This window comes from Helianthus annuus, chromosome 2 (assembly GCF_002127325.2).
Source record: "Helianthus annuus cultivar XRQ/B chromosome 2, HanXRQr2.0-SUNRISE, whole genome shotgun sequence".
Lineage (NCBI taxonomy): Eukaryota > Viridiplantae > Streptophyta > Magnoliopsida > Asterales > Asteraceae > Helianthus > Helianthus annuus.
In genome coordinates, this window is record NC_035434.2 from 34,273,485 (window position 1) to 34,289,800 (window position 16,316).

A 16,316-nucleotide genomic window follows, 5' to 3' on the forward strand; every position below is an offset into this window, starting at 1 on the left:
ACTACTGCTTGTGCGGTGGCAAGGAAAGGTCTCCCTAGAATAAGAGGGACCTCGGTGTCTTCCTCCATGTCGAGTATGACAAAGTCAACAGGATAAACGAATCTGCTTACTCTTACCAAGACATTCTCGATGACACCTTGCGGGAACTTGACCGATCGATCCGCGAGTTGTATGCTTATTTTTGTGGGGGCTTGTGGTTCCCAAGCCAAGCCTTTTGAACATTGAAGAGGGCATGAGGTTAATGCTAGCCCCTAAGTCGGCCAAGGCATTGCGAACGGGAGATTCCCCTATGGAGCACGGAATCGTGAAACTTCCGGGATCGATCTTTTTTTCGGGTAGTTTATTGAGCACGAGGGCAGAGCATTCTTCGCCTAAATTAACTACTTGCAAATTTTCAATTTTCTTTTTATGTGTAAGGAAGTCCCTCATAATTTAGAGTATTTGGGCATTTGGGTTAGGACTTCGATAAAAGGAATATTGACATGCAATTGTTTTAGCAAACTTTCGAATTTTGCGAATTGCTCGTTGGTTTTTTGACGAATTAACCTACCGGGGTACGGAACCCGAGGAGCCTTGGTAGGCTCTGTTGATGGGGGAGGGTCCTTCTCCTGCAGATTTGTTGGCGTTGATTCTTCCGCGGCTGGAGGTACTTCTGCAGGCCCTACGGTGCGGTTTCGTAGCGTGATGAGGTGAACTTGCGCCTTTCGGGTTTGTTTCGGTATTGCTGGGTAATGCGCCTTGTGGTCTTTCGGAAAAAATTTGAGCTATTTGATTTAATTGTTTTTCTATGTTTTGAATGCTAGCCTTGTTGATTCCTAAAGTTTGATTCTAATTGTAGGAATCTTTCCGAGTTTTTCTTTCAGTGTCAGAGATGAGGCGAGATATAGTATCTTCGAGCCTTTCTCGTCCACTTGTTGTTGAGTGAAATTTTGTGACTCATTTTTTGTTGTTGAAAGTTTGTTCGTTGGGTTTGTTGGTTACTACTATTGTCGGGTTCCCTCCAACCAAGGTTTGGGTGGTTTCGCCATCCTTGGTTGTAAGTTCCCGTTGGGGGACCCGACGGCCTAGGTCTATTATCAATGTAGTTTACCATTTCTTGTTGATCGTCCGTTTCTTTCATACAACTCCAATTTTCATGTGACCCACCACACCCTTCACAAGCCATAACTGATACTGTTTTTGTCATTTCCAATTTTTTTATCTTTGAAGAAAGGGCCTCGATTTGGGCTTGTAAAGAAGTGCTTTCATCGACCTTGTGGGCGCCCGGGGCAATAGATTTATTCCCCCAGGGGGTGTGCCATTGAAAATTGGTTTGAGCAATTTCCTCAATTTGATTATATATTTCGTGTGGGCGTCGATTACCTAAAAGTCCCCCGGAGCTAGAATCAAGTGTCTGCCTTGTGTGTGGCAACAATCCATTATAGAAAGTGGATACTTGTTGCCATATCGCAAGGCCGTGATGCGGACACTTGCGTAGTAACTCCTTGAACCTTTCCCAAGTTTCATATAAGGATTCCCCGTCCTCTTGTGAATATGTATTAATTTCAGTCATTAATTTAGCAGTTTTAGCGGGAGGGAAATACTTATATAGAAATTTTTGGGCTAGTTCATCCCAGGTGTTTACCGATCCAGCTGGGAGGGCGTTGAGCCAAGCTTTCGCTCGGTCTTTCAGTGAGAAAGGAAACATACGGAGGCGGATGGCGTCATTTGATGCTCCGTTGATCCGAAAGGTATCACATATTTCTAAGAAATTGGTGATATGTAGATGGGGATCCTCGTCCGCAAGCCCGTGGAAGGTTGCGGAGTTTTGGAGCATTTGTATCAAATGCGGCCGAAGTTCGAAGTTATTAGCTTCGACATTCAGAGCATTGATAGCGGCGCTAGGTTACCTACGGTAGGTCGTAGATAATCCATAAGGGTACGTTGGTCCGCCATTGGAGGTGGATCACCCGAAACCTTCTCTTGGTTTTTAGCTTTTAACCTTTTTCTGAGAAAGCGTTCGGGTTCTTCTAGTGGTTCTTTTATGTCCTTATTGGAACTGGAGCTCATACACTACGTAAGTTTGACGTCGGGTTCCAAGTCCTGCAATAAAAACAGAAAAGAATGCTGGTCAGAAGGTTCACCACGGCCCCGTGTTCAGCGAACACGGCCCGTGGTCGGAGTTTCAGTTAATATTTTCCAGAGCCCAGTTACTGGAAGTTGGACACGGCCCCGTGTTGCACGGACACGGCCCCGTGGTCAGCCTTCTGTAACTTGGAAAACTAAAAACTGCCAGTAACGACGCTGGGCACGGCCCGTGTCCGACCAGGCACGGCCCGTGCTGAGCTCTGCAGAAGCTGAAAAACTAAGAAAAATCCTAAAAATTAAAAAGAAAAACAAAAATATGATTAGGCCGTTGATTCCTAACTTTCTTAAAATCCTTGTGTCCCCGACAACGGCGCCAAAAACTTGATGTGTGTTGGTGTATATATAATTTAGATGTATAATTAAGCCCTTTTTACACCTTTAGCCAAGTTTTAAATTTATAAAAACACGATATTCACTAACACTAAACACACATATGGGCAAGTGCACCCATCGTGGACGTAGTATAGTGTTGGTAAGATACCGAGGTCGTCCAAGGACACAAGAGCTTTTAATACCGGTTTATCCTCAACGTCTAATCAAATCAAAAAGTGAGAAAAATGTTTTTTAAACTAAGAAAATAAAAACTAACTCAATGCTGAAAAATAAAATAAAATAAAAACAGATAGACAAGATGAATCACTTGGATTCGACTCGTGTATTAGTATAACCTTTGATTATTTTCGCACTTTTGCACTTGTTTAAGAGATTATCTTAGTTATTGTAGCAGGCCCCTCTTTTGAAGGCGACGTTACCCTCAACCCAGTAGTTTGAGTCAGCAAGGATACAACCCTAAAGGGTCGGTTTATTGGAAGATAATGAATTAAGTTATTAATGCAAATTATGGTAGGCCCCGCTTTTGGCGGTGACGTTACCCTCGACTAAGTAGTCTGAGTCAGCAGGGATACAGTCCTAAATAGCCGGGTTATAGTATTAATAGTAGTTAACTTATGAGGGGGTCAAAGAGTTTGGATCCCCGCCATCCAATACCTATGGGCATTGAAGGAGATCCTACTAAATTTGACCCAGGTCCCAAGCAGGACCTCTAAACGCTGAACAAGGGCAAGACCCTTACCAAACCGTTCCCTTAACCCCCGACCAGGTAGCCAACATACCTCCATATAGACCGTGGAGATATGAATGGTGAAAATCTTTTATTTTATATAGACAGTAAAATAATGCCAAGACACCACGGACAAACGATAAGGAAAGATCACCTTCAACATAAGCAACTAGTTATTAAAGTCATTAATACAAAACCAAATAAAAAGTGCAAAAGATTAAAAATAAAAAGTATTATACTAAACACTTGTCTTCACCAAGTGATGTAAGAGACTTAGGCAAACATGGCCTTGATTGTCAAGAACTCTTACGATCAATCTTGGATCCCGAGACGACTCACACACTCTACGATGGACAATGGATGATGGTGGTGGATGATGGTGTTATGGTGGTGGTGGGTGGTGGATGAAGTGTGAGAGAGGTGGTGTGCCAAGGGATGAGATGGAATGAAACCAAATCAATTGGTGGTGTGCCAAGGGATGAGATGGAATGAAACCAACACAAATATGATGTGTTGGACACATAAATATGGTGTGTATACACATCAAGGTGTAAAAAGGGCTTAATTATATATCTAAATTATCTGATGTGTGTAAAATGCAACATATAAATCACATCAATTAAGGCATAAAACTAACCCTTTTTAACTACTAATGTTGGAAAAAGAGTGTTTTTGTCTTCCTTTTGTATTTTCAGGATGAAATGAGCTCAAATTCACAAAAGAAGCAAAAAGACAACTAATTCTAGCATAAATACAAGAAAAGGAATAAAAGAAGACTGACCGGACCCTCAACGGCATCCTCCAAGCAAAGAAGAGAAAACAGAAGCCTGAACAGCACGGGGCCGTGCCCAAGAAGCAGCATAAAAGACAAACTTGTAGAAGCTTCCATTGCCCACCACGGGGCCGTGTCCAGTGAGCACGGGGGCATGGTGAAAGTACAGCAGGCGCATTAATTGTAATTGCGAATTACAATTAATGAGGAGAGAGACTGTCAAACGGGCACGGGGGCGTGTCCAGCGGACACGGGGCCGTGCCCAACCTTCTGTTCAGCCTATAAATAGGGGTGTTTGGTTTCATTCCATCTCATCCCTTGGCACACCACCTCTCTCACACTTCATCCACCACCCACCACCACCATAACACCATCATCCACCACCATCATCCATTGTCCATCGTAGAGTGTGTGAGTCGTCTCGGGATCCAAGATTGATCGTAAGAGTTCTTTAAAATCAAGGCCATGTTTGCCTAAGTCTCTTACATCACTTGGTGAAGACAAGTGTTTAGTATAATACTTTTTATTTTTAATCTTTTGCACTTTTTATTTGGTTTTGTATTAATGACTTTAATAACTAGTTGCTTATGTTGAAGGTGATCTTTCCTTATCGTTTGTCCGTGGTGTCTTGGCATTATCTTACTGTCTATATAAAATAAAAGATTTTCACCATTCATATCTCCACGGTCTATATGGAGGTATGTTGGCTACCTGGTCGGGGGTTAAGGGAACGATTTGGTAAGGGTCTTGCCCTTGTTCAGCGTTTAGAGGTCCTGCTTGGGACCTGGGTGAAATTTAGTAGGATCTCCTTCAATGCCCATAGGTATTGGATGGCGGGGATCCAAACTCTTTGACCCCCTCATAAGTTAACTACTATTAATACTATAACCCGGCTATTTAGGACTGTATCCCTGCTGACTCAGACTACTTAGTCGAGGGTAACGTCACCGCCAAAAGCGGGGCCTACCATAATTTGCATTAATAACTTAATTCATTATCTTCCAATAATCCGACCCTTTAGGATTGTATCCTTGCTGACTCAAACTACTGGGTTGAGGGTAACGTCGCCTTCAAAAGAGGGGCCTACTACAATAACTAAGATAATCTCTTAAACAAGTGCAAAAGTGCGAAAATAATCAAAGGTTATACTAATACACGAGTCAGATCCAAGTGATTCATCTTGTCTATCTGTTTTTATTTTATTTTATTTTTCAGCATTTAGTTAGTTTTTATTTTCTTAGTTTAAAAAACATTTTTCTCACTTTTTGATTTGATTAGACGTTGAGGATAAACCGGTATTAAAAGCTCTTTTGTCCTTGGACGACCTCGGTATCTTACCAACACTATACTACGTCCACGATGGGTGCACTTGCCCATATGTGTGTTTAGTGTTAGTGAATATCGTGTTTTTATAAATTTAAAACTTGGCTAAAGGTGTAAAAAGGGCTTAATTATATATCTAAATTATATACACACCAACACACATCAAGTTTTTGGCGCCGTTACCGGGGACACAAGGATTTTAAGAAAGTTAGGAATCAACGGCCTAATCATATTTTTATTTTTCTTTTTAAGTTTTTAGGATTTTTCTTAGTTTTTCAGCTTCCGCAGAGCTCAGCACGGGCCGTGCCTGGTCGGACACGGGTCGTGCCCAGCGTCGTTACTGGCAGTTTTTAGTTTTCCAAGTTACAGAAGGCTGACCACGGGGCCGTGTCGGTGCAACACGGGGCCGTGTCCAACTTCCAGTAACTGGGGTCTGGAAAATATTAACTGAAACTCCGACCACGGGCCGTGTTCGCTGAACACGGGGCCGTGGTGAACCTTCTGACCAGCATTCTTTTCTGTTTTTATTGCAGGACTTGGAACCCGACGTCAACCTTACGTAGTGTATGAGCTCCAGTTCCAATAAGGACATAAAAGAACCACTAGAAGAACCCGAACGCTTTCTCAGAAAAAGGTTAAAAGCTAAAAACCAAGAGAAGGTTTCGAGTGATCCACCTCCAATGGCGGACCAACGTACCCTTATGGATTATCTACGACCTACCGTAGGTAACCTAGGCGCCGCTATCAATGCTCCGAATGTCGAAGCTAATAACTTCGAACTTCGGCCGCATTTGATACAAATGCTCCAAAACTCCGCAACCTTCCACGGGCTTGCGGACGAGGATCCCCATCTACATATCACCAATTTCTTAGAAATATGTGATACCTTTCGGATCAACGGAGCATCAAATGACGCCATCCGCCTCCGTATGTTTCCTTTCTCACTGAAAGACCGAGCGAAAGCTTGGCTCAACGCCCTCCCAGCTGGATCGGTAAACACCTAAGATGAACTAGCCCAAAAATTTCTATATAAGTATTTCCCTCCCGCTAAAACTGCTAAATTAATGACTGAAATTAATACATATTCACAAGAGGACGGGGAATCCTTATATGAAACTTGGGAAAGGTTCAAGGAGTTACTACGCAAGTGTCCGCATCACGGCCTTGCGATATGGTAACAAGTATCCACTTTCTATAATGGATTGTTGCCACACACAAGGCAGACACTTGATTCTAGCTCCGGGGGACTTTTAGGTAATCGACACCCACACGAAATATATAATCAAATTGAGGAAATTGCTCAAACCAATTTTCAATGGCACACCCCCCGGGGGAATGAATCTATTGCCCCGGGCGCCCATAAGGTCGATGAAAGCACTTCTTTACAAGCCCAAATCGAGGCCCTTTCTTCAAAGATAAAAAAATTGGAAATGACAAAAACAGTCTCGGTTATGGCTTGTGAAGGGTGTGGTGGGTCACATGAAAATTGGAGTTGTATGAAAGAAACGGACGATCAACAAGAAATGGTAAACTACATTGATAATAGACCTAGGCCGTCGGGTCCCCCAACGGGAACTTACAACCAAGGATGGCGAAACCACCCAAACCTTGGTTGGAGGGAACCCGGCAATAGTAGTAACCAACAAACCCAACGAACAAACTTTCAACAACAAAAAAATGAGTCACAAAATTTCACTCAACAAAGTGGACGAGAAAGGCTCGAAGATACTATATCTCGCCTCATCTTCGACACTGAAAAGAAAAACTCGGAAATATTTCTACAATTAGAATCAAATTTTAGAAATCAACAAGCTAGCATTCAAAACATAGAAAAACAATTAAATCAAATAGCTCAAAATTTTGCCGAGAGACCGCAAGGCGCATTACCTAGCAATACCGAAAAAAACCCAAAAGCGCAAGTTCACCTCATCACGCTACGAAACCGCACCGTAGCACCACCAATAGAAGAAACAGTACCCACACCTCTGCAGGAGAAGAACTCCCCTCCGTCACCAGAGCCTACCAAGGCTCCTTGAGTTCCATACCCCGGTAGGTTAATTCGTCAAAAGACCAATGAGCAATTCGCAAAGTTCGAAAGTCTGTTAAAACAATTGCATGTCAATATTCCTTTTATCGAGGTCCTAACACAAATGCCCAAATACTCTAAATTCATGAGGGACTTCCTTACGCATAAAAAGAAAATTGAAAATTTGCAGTTAGTCAATTTAGGCGAAGAATGCTCTGCACTCGTACTCAATAAACTTCCCCAAAAGAAAATCGATCTCGGAAGCTTCACAATTCCCTGTTCAATAGGGGAATCCCCCGTTTGTAATGCTCTAGCCGACCTTGGGGCTAGCATTAACCTCATGCCCTCATCTATGTTTAAAAGACTCGGCTTGGGAACCACGAGTCCCACAAAAATGAGCATACAACTCGCTGATCGCTCCGTCAAATTTCCACAGGGTGTCATCGAAAACGTTTTGGTAAAGGTAAGCAGATTCGTCTATCCAGCCGACTTTGTCATACTAGATATGGAAGAAGACACCGAGGTTCCCCTCATATTAGGAAGACCCTTTCTTGCCACCACCCAAGCGGTGGTAGATATGAATGACGGAACACTCACTTTGAGATATCGGGATGATGAAGTAAAATTCGGAGTCGGGAAAAGAATAGAGGACGATGACCCGGTCAACTACATGAAGGTTATTGATTCGAGCTTGGATGCTGCTCTCCGACGGTGTAACATGGGACGCCAAGCATCCCACTCAGAAAACATATAACCTAGCATTGGGTCTAGCCAAGGATCCTTATAAACGTGGCGCACCACGGAGGCATTCCGCGGAACTATCCTTAGTTTAGTTTAATCTTTTAGTTTTAATTTGCAGGAATAAAACACACTCATGGTGGTAATGGATGAAAAAGGGAACGAGAAAAATGGCCCCATGCACAAAGAACAGAGCAACCCGACACAAATCTCCATCACAGAAGGCTCAACACGGGCCGTGCCCAATCAACACGGTCCCGTGCTGAGCCACCTGCAGAAAAACGCCCAGTTCAGGTAACTGGACACGGGCCGTGTTCACCAGACACGCCCCCGTGTCCAGGCTTCTGTCTCATTTCTTTAATTTCTGTTACTGGCACCTGACCACGGGGCCGTGCCCGGTCACCACGGGGCCGTGTCCAGGCTGCCAGAAACATAAATCTTTGCATTTTAACACCACACCACACATCCAATTAACCTAAAAATTTATTTTTGGGACACATTGAGGACAATGTGTAATTTAAGTGTGGGGGGAAGCTAACACTTTGAAATTTTGCAAGTCCTAACAACAAGCCTTACACAAAACTCTATTGGAACCGCGAAATACCCAAAATTTTTTCAAAAATCCTTTCATTTTTACTTGTCTAAAGTTTAAGTTGGGAATCACAAGATTAATAAGGTTATATTTTTAAAAATTTACAACCGAAAGCGTCGTGATAACAAGAACCAACATAAGAAAATTACGAAACGGCATAACAAGTCTAGTTAAAATTTAATTATATATACTTGATCACATTAAAAACCTATTCCCACAAAAGTGAGTTTTGAGCCTTTATTGAGCATACAAATTTACATCTTTAGACTAAATGCTCATTTTTCGTTTCTTGTGTGAATAGCCGCTTGGTTCTTACAACTCTAGAACTTGCCACGACGATTCATTCCCGGTCCTTACCAACTTAAACCCAAGTAAGTAAATGATGGAGGCATTAGGACTATCCATTTTTCTTTCTACACCATTATTTTTCAATTTTTTTTACCACCTACCCAAAATCCCCCTAGTTAACCCCTTTGAGCCTAAACCTTTCATTTCATTACCCTAAATCCCTTTTTACCCACAAAAAACCTTTTTATTTTTCACCCTTTATTTTAGTATCAAGCTCGGTTTCTCGCAAGCTCGTTCTTTTATGTGACTAAAATATATATATATATATATATATATATATATAGGGTAGGGATCCTAAGAGAAGTCCACCCTGTTTGAGAAACTTGAGAAGCATTCTGAACCACACATTTACCCTAAACTTTTCGTAATATACACATATGTATAGTATAAAAGTGACTATATACATCTATGTATATTGTCAAATCTTGAATTATACACATATGTATATAGTCAAATTTAAACTATACATATGTGTATATTCCGAAAAGCTTAGGGAAAATGTGTGGTCGAGAATGCTTCTCAAGTTTCTCAATTAGCCTAGTGCTTCTCACGTGATCCTAACCCTATATATATATATATATATATATATATATATATATATATATATATATATATATATATATATATATATATATATATATATATAATGATGAAGTTAAAAACCAACAAAGCTATACAAACAAAAGCTTGTTTGGAGAAATACTTCAAAATAAAAAGTCACTAAATTTTTTTTTTCGAAAACCGACGCTTTTTACGCTTTTCGCCCTTTTACTAACCACTAACCCAACCACCCACCTTTAACCCAAGCCTAACCCTTCACCCAGAAAGTCCTCTTGATATTTACAAAGGTAAAAAGTTAAAAAGGAGGAGGATTGATTGCTTGGCAAGCCTATGGAAGGCGTGAGTTCCATGCCGCTCTCGAGTGATTCACTAAAAATACACCTACGACCGAGTGTTGAGTGATTTATCCCGTGAGGTATGTGAACTTGTATATAAATAAAATTTTAAAAAAGGCATGTTCAGCCCAAATAAGTAATTTATCCTATGAGACGTTCTCAATAAATCATAACGAATAGGATTGTGAATAAATAAAAATAAAACCTAAAAAGATCTTGGATTCCCGACACTCTATGACAAACCAAAAACATTCTCTTCTACCTATTCCATTTGGAGTGTAAGCCACATTTAAAGAGTTTTGCTTGAGGACAAGCAAAAGTTCAAGTGTGGGGGTATTTGATGTGTGTAAAATGCAACATATAAATCACATCAATTAAGGCATAAAACTAACCCTTTTATATATATATGGTCCCTTATGTTACAAATTTATACAATCAGTCCTTATTTACTAACTGACTTAACTGGGTTATGATTTTTGGACTGAAATGGCACCTTTCCAGAACGTGGGGGACGAAAATGGCGCATTTTTGAAAAATGGACTGAAATGGCCAAAGTGACCAAACCACAGGGACGAAAATGGCAGTTAACTATATATATATATATATATATATATATATATATATATATATATATATATATATATATATATTTTCAGTCACATAAAAGAACGAGCTTGCGAGAAACCGAGCTTGATACTAAAATAAAGGGTGAAAAATAAAAAGGTTTTTTGTGGGTAAAAAGGGATTTAGGGTAATGAAATGAAAGGTTTAGGCTCAAAGGTGTTAACTAGGGGGATTTTTGGTAGGTGGTAAAAAAAATTGAAAAATAATGGTGTAGAAAGAAAAATGGTTAGTCCTAATGCCTCCATCATTTACTTACTTGGGTTTAAGTTGGTAAGGACCGGGAATGAATCGTCGTGGCAAGTTCTAGAGTTGTAAGAACCAAGCGGCTATTCACACAAGAAACGAAAAATGAGCATTTAGTCTAAAGATGTAAATTTGTATGCTCAATAAAGGCTCAAAACTCACTTTTGTGGGAATGGGTTTTTAATGTGATCAAGTATATATAATTGAAATTTAACTAGACTTGTTATGCCGTTTCGTAATTTTCTTATGTTGGTTCTTGTTATCATGACGCTTTCGGTTGTAAATTTTTAAAAATATAACCTTATTAATCTTGTGATTCCCAACTTAAACTTTAGACAAGTAAAAATGAAAGGATTTTTGAAAAAATTTTGGGTGTTTAGCGGTTCAAATAGAGTTTTGTGTAAGGCTTGTTGTTAGGACTTGCAAAATTTCAAAGTGTTAGCTTCCCCCCCCCCACACTTAAATTACACATTGTCCTCAATGTGTCCCAAAAATAAATTTTTAGGTTAATTGGATGTGTGGTGTGGTGTTAAAATGCAAAGATTTATGTTACTGGCAGCCTGGACACGACCCCGTGGTGACCGGGCACGGCCCCGTGGTCAGGTGCCAGTAAAAGAAATTAAAGAAATGAGAAAGAAGCCTGGACACGGGGGCGTGTCTGGTGAACACGGCCCGTGTCCAGTTACCTGAACTTGGCGTTTTTCTGCAGGTGGCCCAGCACGGGGCCGTGTTGGTTGGGCACGGCCCGTGTTGAGCCTTCTGTGATGGAGATTTGTGTCGGGTTGCTCTGTTCTTTGTGCATGGGGCCATTTTTCTCGTTCCCTTTTTCATCCATTACCACCATGAGTGTGTTTTATTCATCAATAACCATCAATCTTAGAAACCATCATATCATTGCAAACATAGAGAGACATAACATAAAACTAAAGATAAAAATACATAAATATTAAACCATGGAGTTCTAGCCCTATGTTTTATTTTAATTAGCAAAATTTCCAAGAAGCTACTAATCTTGGTTAGATAAGGCTTTTAGAAACTCCTTCTTCCGGGCGTGGCCCTCCTCATATGTCGGCGAGCCACTCCTCCACCTCCCTTGGAAGGAGAAAAGAGGGCTCATTTGCATTAGTTTGAGGAGTTTCGATTTCCGCTGGAATTTCTTGTGGTTGTTCCATGGGAGGTTCCGCGGGAAAGTCTTCCCACCCAGTAGGGTTGTTAACCCCGAGTGCCAAGTTCCAGTCCTGTTGTGGAAGGATTGGTTCCATCGGGGGTGCTACAAGAATATTTAACCTCTGGTGCAAGAGGTTAATTTCTTGGAAGCTACTTTCGAGTCCCACCGTAAGATCGTTAATACGGTCAATCAGGACCTCCTATACTGACGTCATTTCGTCGAGAGCTTCCCTCAATGCTATCACATAGTGCACAAGCGTAGCTTCAACGGAGGGCCTTCTTCCGCTTCGACTGTTTGATGAATGAACGGATGATGTTTCGCTGTTTTCACTCGCCATTCTACGAAAAATAAACCGAAAAACAGTTTATGTGATGAAACAGTATCTGGACACGGCCCCGTGCTCATTGAGCACGGCCCCGTGTTCATCTTTCTGCAGAGTTTTGAAGTAAGGAATCTTGGGCTTTAAAGTTATTTTCTGAAGTTATGTAGGCTTTTTGGACATAGATAACTTTAAACAATGTTACACAACATGTTTTTACCAAGATTCCATGAACAAAACTCATTGTTTCCTACCACAAAGGTTGAAGAATTCGAACTTTAGATGGTAGTTCTTGGGGAAAGATGAAAAAGAAGGAAATGGCTAGAAGAGGAAATGACAAGATGGGTTGTTGGAACCTTCTTTTAGACTTACCTAGGATTGTTTGAGAGAAGATTCCTTCAAATCTCTGTCCCAAGTTGGTCCAAATGTGCAGAATTCTTGGCTGCATTTATAGAAAACGACAGCCTTCTGAACACGGCCCCGTGTTCGCTGGACACGGTCCCGTGTGCAGATGAAATTCTGACACAGTTTGTCCGTATTCTGACGTTCTGATCAGAAGGGAATCTTTTGGTGAACACGGGGGCGTGTTGGCTGGACACGGCCCCGTGTCGAGTGGTCTCTATATTTTTATGAAGTTGTCTAGTTTTTTATGGAACTTATCTGTTATCGGGTGGCTCTTGATTGGTTGGGACAACCCCAAAGTGCCTAAGATACCTTAATTGTCCTATACTATGGCGAGAACGCAAGAGGTTATCGGTGAGGGTAATTCCTATTTTCATTCTAGGTGGACAAGTCCAACCCTTTCCCGGGCTCTCGTTAAAGAAGGTGTATGCCGAATCGCTCAGGTCTATGTATGCACCGAACGAAGTCGATGGAGAGTCCTCACGGCACAATCGGCACAGGGACGACTACCGTCCAAGTCTTTTCTAGGTATGAAGGTATTTTCGGGAGCAACGAGGTTGTCGGAATGCGGTTCCAACATTTCCTCATGGTCATCGTCTTGGGGCGGATCAATAAAATCCTTCCTAAGTTCCTTTGACCAATTTAGAATTAGTTCTTCTAGTTGAAATAACTCGTCAAGGAGCATTTCCCCTAGAATATCTGGCTGGGCGCATTCGAGGGAGAGATAGTGCTTATTTTTACTTTCGCCCCTCTTAAGGTTATAAGGAATCGGTGGGTCTATATAGTGGGGCCTATAATTTAGAAAATAACATTTTAATTCTTCATGTTCGCCTCCACATAATCGACACCACGTACCATAAGAGTTCCGAAAGTAAAAAGAATTACTATCACTCATGTTTGTGTCAGAAATTACCAACCGCCGGGATCTAACGGTTCTATTTTCAGTAAGAGAATCTTGGGCACGGGGGCGTGTTGAGTGGACACGGCCCTGTGTTCAGCTTACTGTCTGACTTAAAACAGGATTGCCAGTTCCAATGATTGAGCACGGGGGCGTGTTCAGCGGGCACGGCCCGTGCTGAGCTCTGCAGAAGCTAAAAAACTAAGAAAAATCCTAAAAATTAAAAAGAAAAATAAAAATATGATTAGGCCGTTGATTCCTAACTTTCTTAAAATCCTTGTGTCCCCGGCAGCGGCGCCAAAAACTTGATGTGTGTTGGTGTGTATATAATTTAGATATATAATTAAGCCCTTTTTACACCTTTAGCCAAGTTTTAAATTTATAAAAACACGATATTCACTAACACTAAACACACATATGGGCAAGTGCACCCATCGTGGACGTAGTATAGTGTTGGTAAGATACCGAGGTCATCCAAGGACACAAGAGCCTTTAATACTGGTTTATCCTCAACGTCTAATCAAATCAAAAAGTGAGAAAAATGTTTTTTAAACTAAGAAAATAAAAACTAACTAAATGCTGAAAAATAAAATAAAATAAAAACAGATAGACAAGATGAATCACTTGGATCCGACTCGTGTATTAGTTCAACCTTTGATTATTTTCACACTTTTGCACTTGTTTAAGAGATTATCTTAGTTATTGTAGTAGGCCCCTCTTTTGAAGGCGACGTTACCCTCAACCCAGTAGTTTGAGTCAGCAAGGATACAATCCTAAAGGGTCGGATTATTGGAAGATAATGAATTAAGTTATTAATGCAAATTATGGTAGGCCCCGCTTTTGGCGGTGACGTTACCCTCGACTAAGTAGTCTGAGTCAGCAGGGATACAGTCCTAAGTAGCCGGGCTATAGTATTAATAGTAGTTAACTTATGAGGGGGTCAAAGAGTTTGGATCCCGCCATCCAATACCTATGGGCATTGAAGGAGATCCTACTAAATTTGACCCAGGTCCCAAGCAGGACCTCTAAACGCTGAACAAGGGCAAGACCCTTACCAAACCGTTCCCTAAACCCTCGACCAGGTAGCCAACATACCTCGATATAGACCGTGGAGATATGAATGGTGAAAATCTTTTATTTTATATAGACAGTAAAATAATGCCAAGACACCACGGACAAACGATAAGGAAAGATCACCTTCAACATAAGCAACTAGTTATTAAAGTCATTAATACAAAACCAAATAAAAACTGCAAAAGATTAAAAATAAAAAGTATTATACTAAACACTTGTCTTCACCAAGTGATGTAAGAGACTTAGGCAAACATGGCCTTGATTGTCAAGAACTCTTACGATCAATCTTGGATCCCGAGACGACTCACACACTCTACGATGGACAATGGATGATGGTGTTGGATGATGGTGTTATGGTGGTGGTGGGTGGTGGATGAAGTGTGAGAGAGGTGGTGTGCCAAGGGATGAGATGGAATGAAACCAAGCACCCCTATTTATAGGCTGAACAGAAGGCTGGGCACGGCCCCGTGTCCGCTGGACACGCCCCCGTGCCCGTCTGACAGTCCCACTCCTCATTAATTGTAATTCGCAATTACAATTAATGCGCCTGCTGTACTTTCACCACGCCCCTGTGCTCACTGGACACGGCCCCGTGGTGGGCAATGGAAGCTTCTACAAGTTTGTCTTTTATGCTGCTTCTTGGGCACGGCCCCGTGCTGGCTGAGCACGGGGCGTGTTCAGGCTTCTGTTTTCTCTTCTTTGCTTTGGAGGATGCCGTTGAGGGTCCGGGCAATCTTCTTTTATTCCTTTTCTTGTATTTATGCTAGAATTAGTTGTCTTTTTGCTTCTTTTGTGAATTTGAGCTCATTTCATCCTGAAAATACAAAAGTAAGACAAAAACACTCTTTTTCCAACATTAGTACTTAAAAAGGGTTAGTTTTATGCCTTAATTGATGTGATTTATATGTTGCATTTTACACACATCAAATACCCCCACACTTAAACCTTTAGCCAAGGTGTAAGTGTGTATATAATTTAGATATATAATTAAGCCCTTTTTACACCTTTAGCCAAGTTTTAAATTTATAAAAACACGATATTCACTAACACTAAACGCACATATGGGCAAGTGCACCCATCGTGGACGTAGTATAGTGTTGGTAAGATACTGAGGTCGTCCAAGGACACAAGAGCTTTTAATACCGGTTTATCCTCGACGTCTAATCAAATCAAAAAGTGAGAAAAATGTTTTTTAAACTAAGAAAATAAAAACTAACTAAATGCTGAAAAATAAAATAAAATAAAAACAGATAGACAAGATGAATCACTTGGATCCGACTCGTGTATTAGTATAACCTTTGATTATTTTCGCACTTTTGCACTTGTTTAAGAGATTATCTTAGTTATTGTAGTAGGCCCCTCTTTTGAAGGCGACGTTACCCTCAACCCAGTAGTTTGAGTCAGCAAGGATACAATCCTAAAGGGTCGGATTATTGGAAGATAATGAATTAAGTTATTAATGCAAATTATGGTAAGTCCCGCTTTTGGCGGTGACGTTACCCTCGACTAAGTAGTCTGAGTCAGCAGGGATACAATCCTAAATAGCCGGGTTATAGTATTAATAGTAGTTAACTTATGAGGGGGTCAAAGAGTTTGGATCCCCGCCATCCAATACCTATGGGCATTGAAGGAGATCCTACTAAATTTGACCGAGGTCCCAAGCAGGACCTCTAAACGCTGAACAAGGGCAAGACCCTTACAAAACC

General features: G+C 41.1%; 2 non-coding genes across 2 annotated transcripts; one reads left to right on the forward strand and one right to left on the reverse strand.

Moving 5' to 3' along the window:
• The first annotated feature begins 1,451 nt into the window (after positions 1-1,451).
• Positions 1,452-1,558, forward strand: LOC118489883. Its single transcript, XR_004887896.1, has one exon. It is a non-coding gene; the product is annotated as a small nucleolar RNA R71 (small nucleolar RNA).
• A 4,782-nt stretch (positions 1,559-6,340) lies between these two features.
• On the reverse strand, positions 6,341-6,447 carry LOC118489884. Its single transcript, XR_004887897.1, has one exon. It is a non-coding gene; the product is annotated as a small nucleolar RNA R71 (small nucleolar RNA).
• Between the last annotated feature and the right edge of the window lie 9,869 nt (positions 6,448-16,316).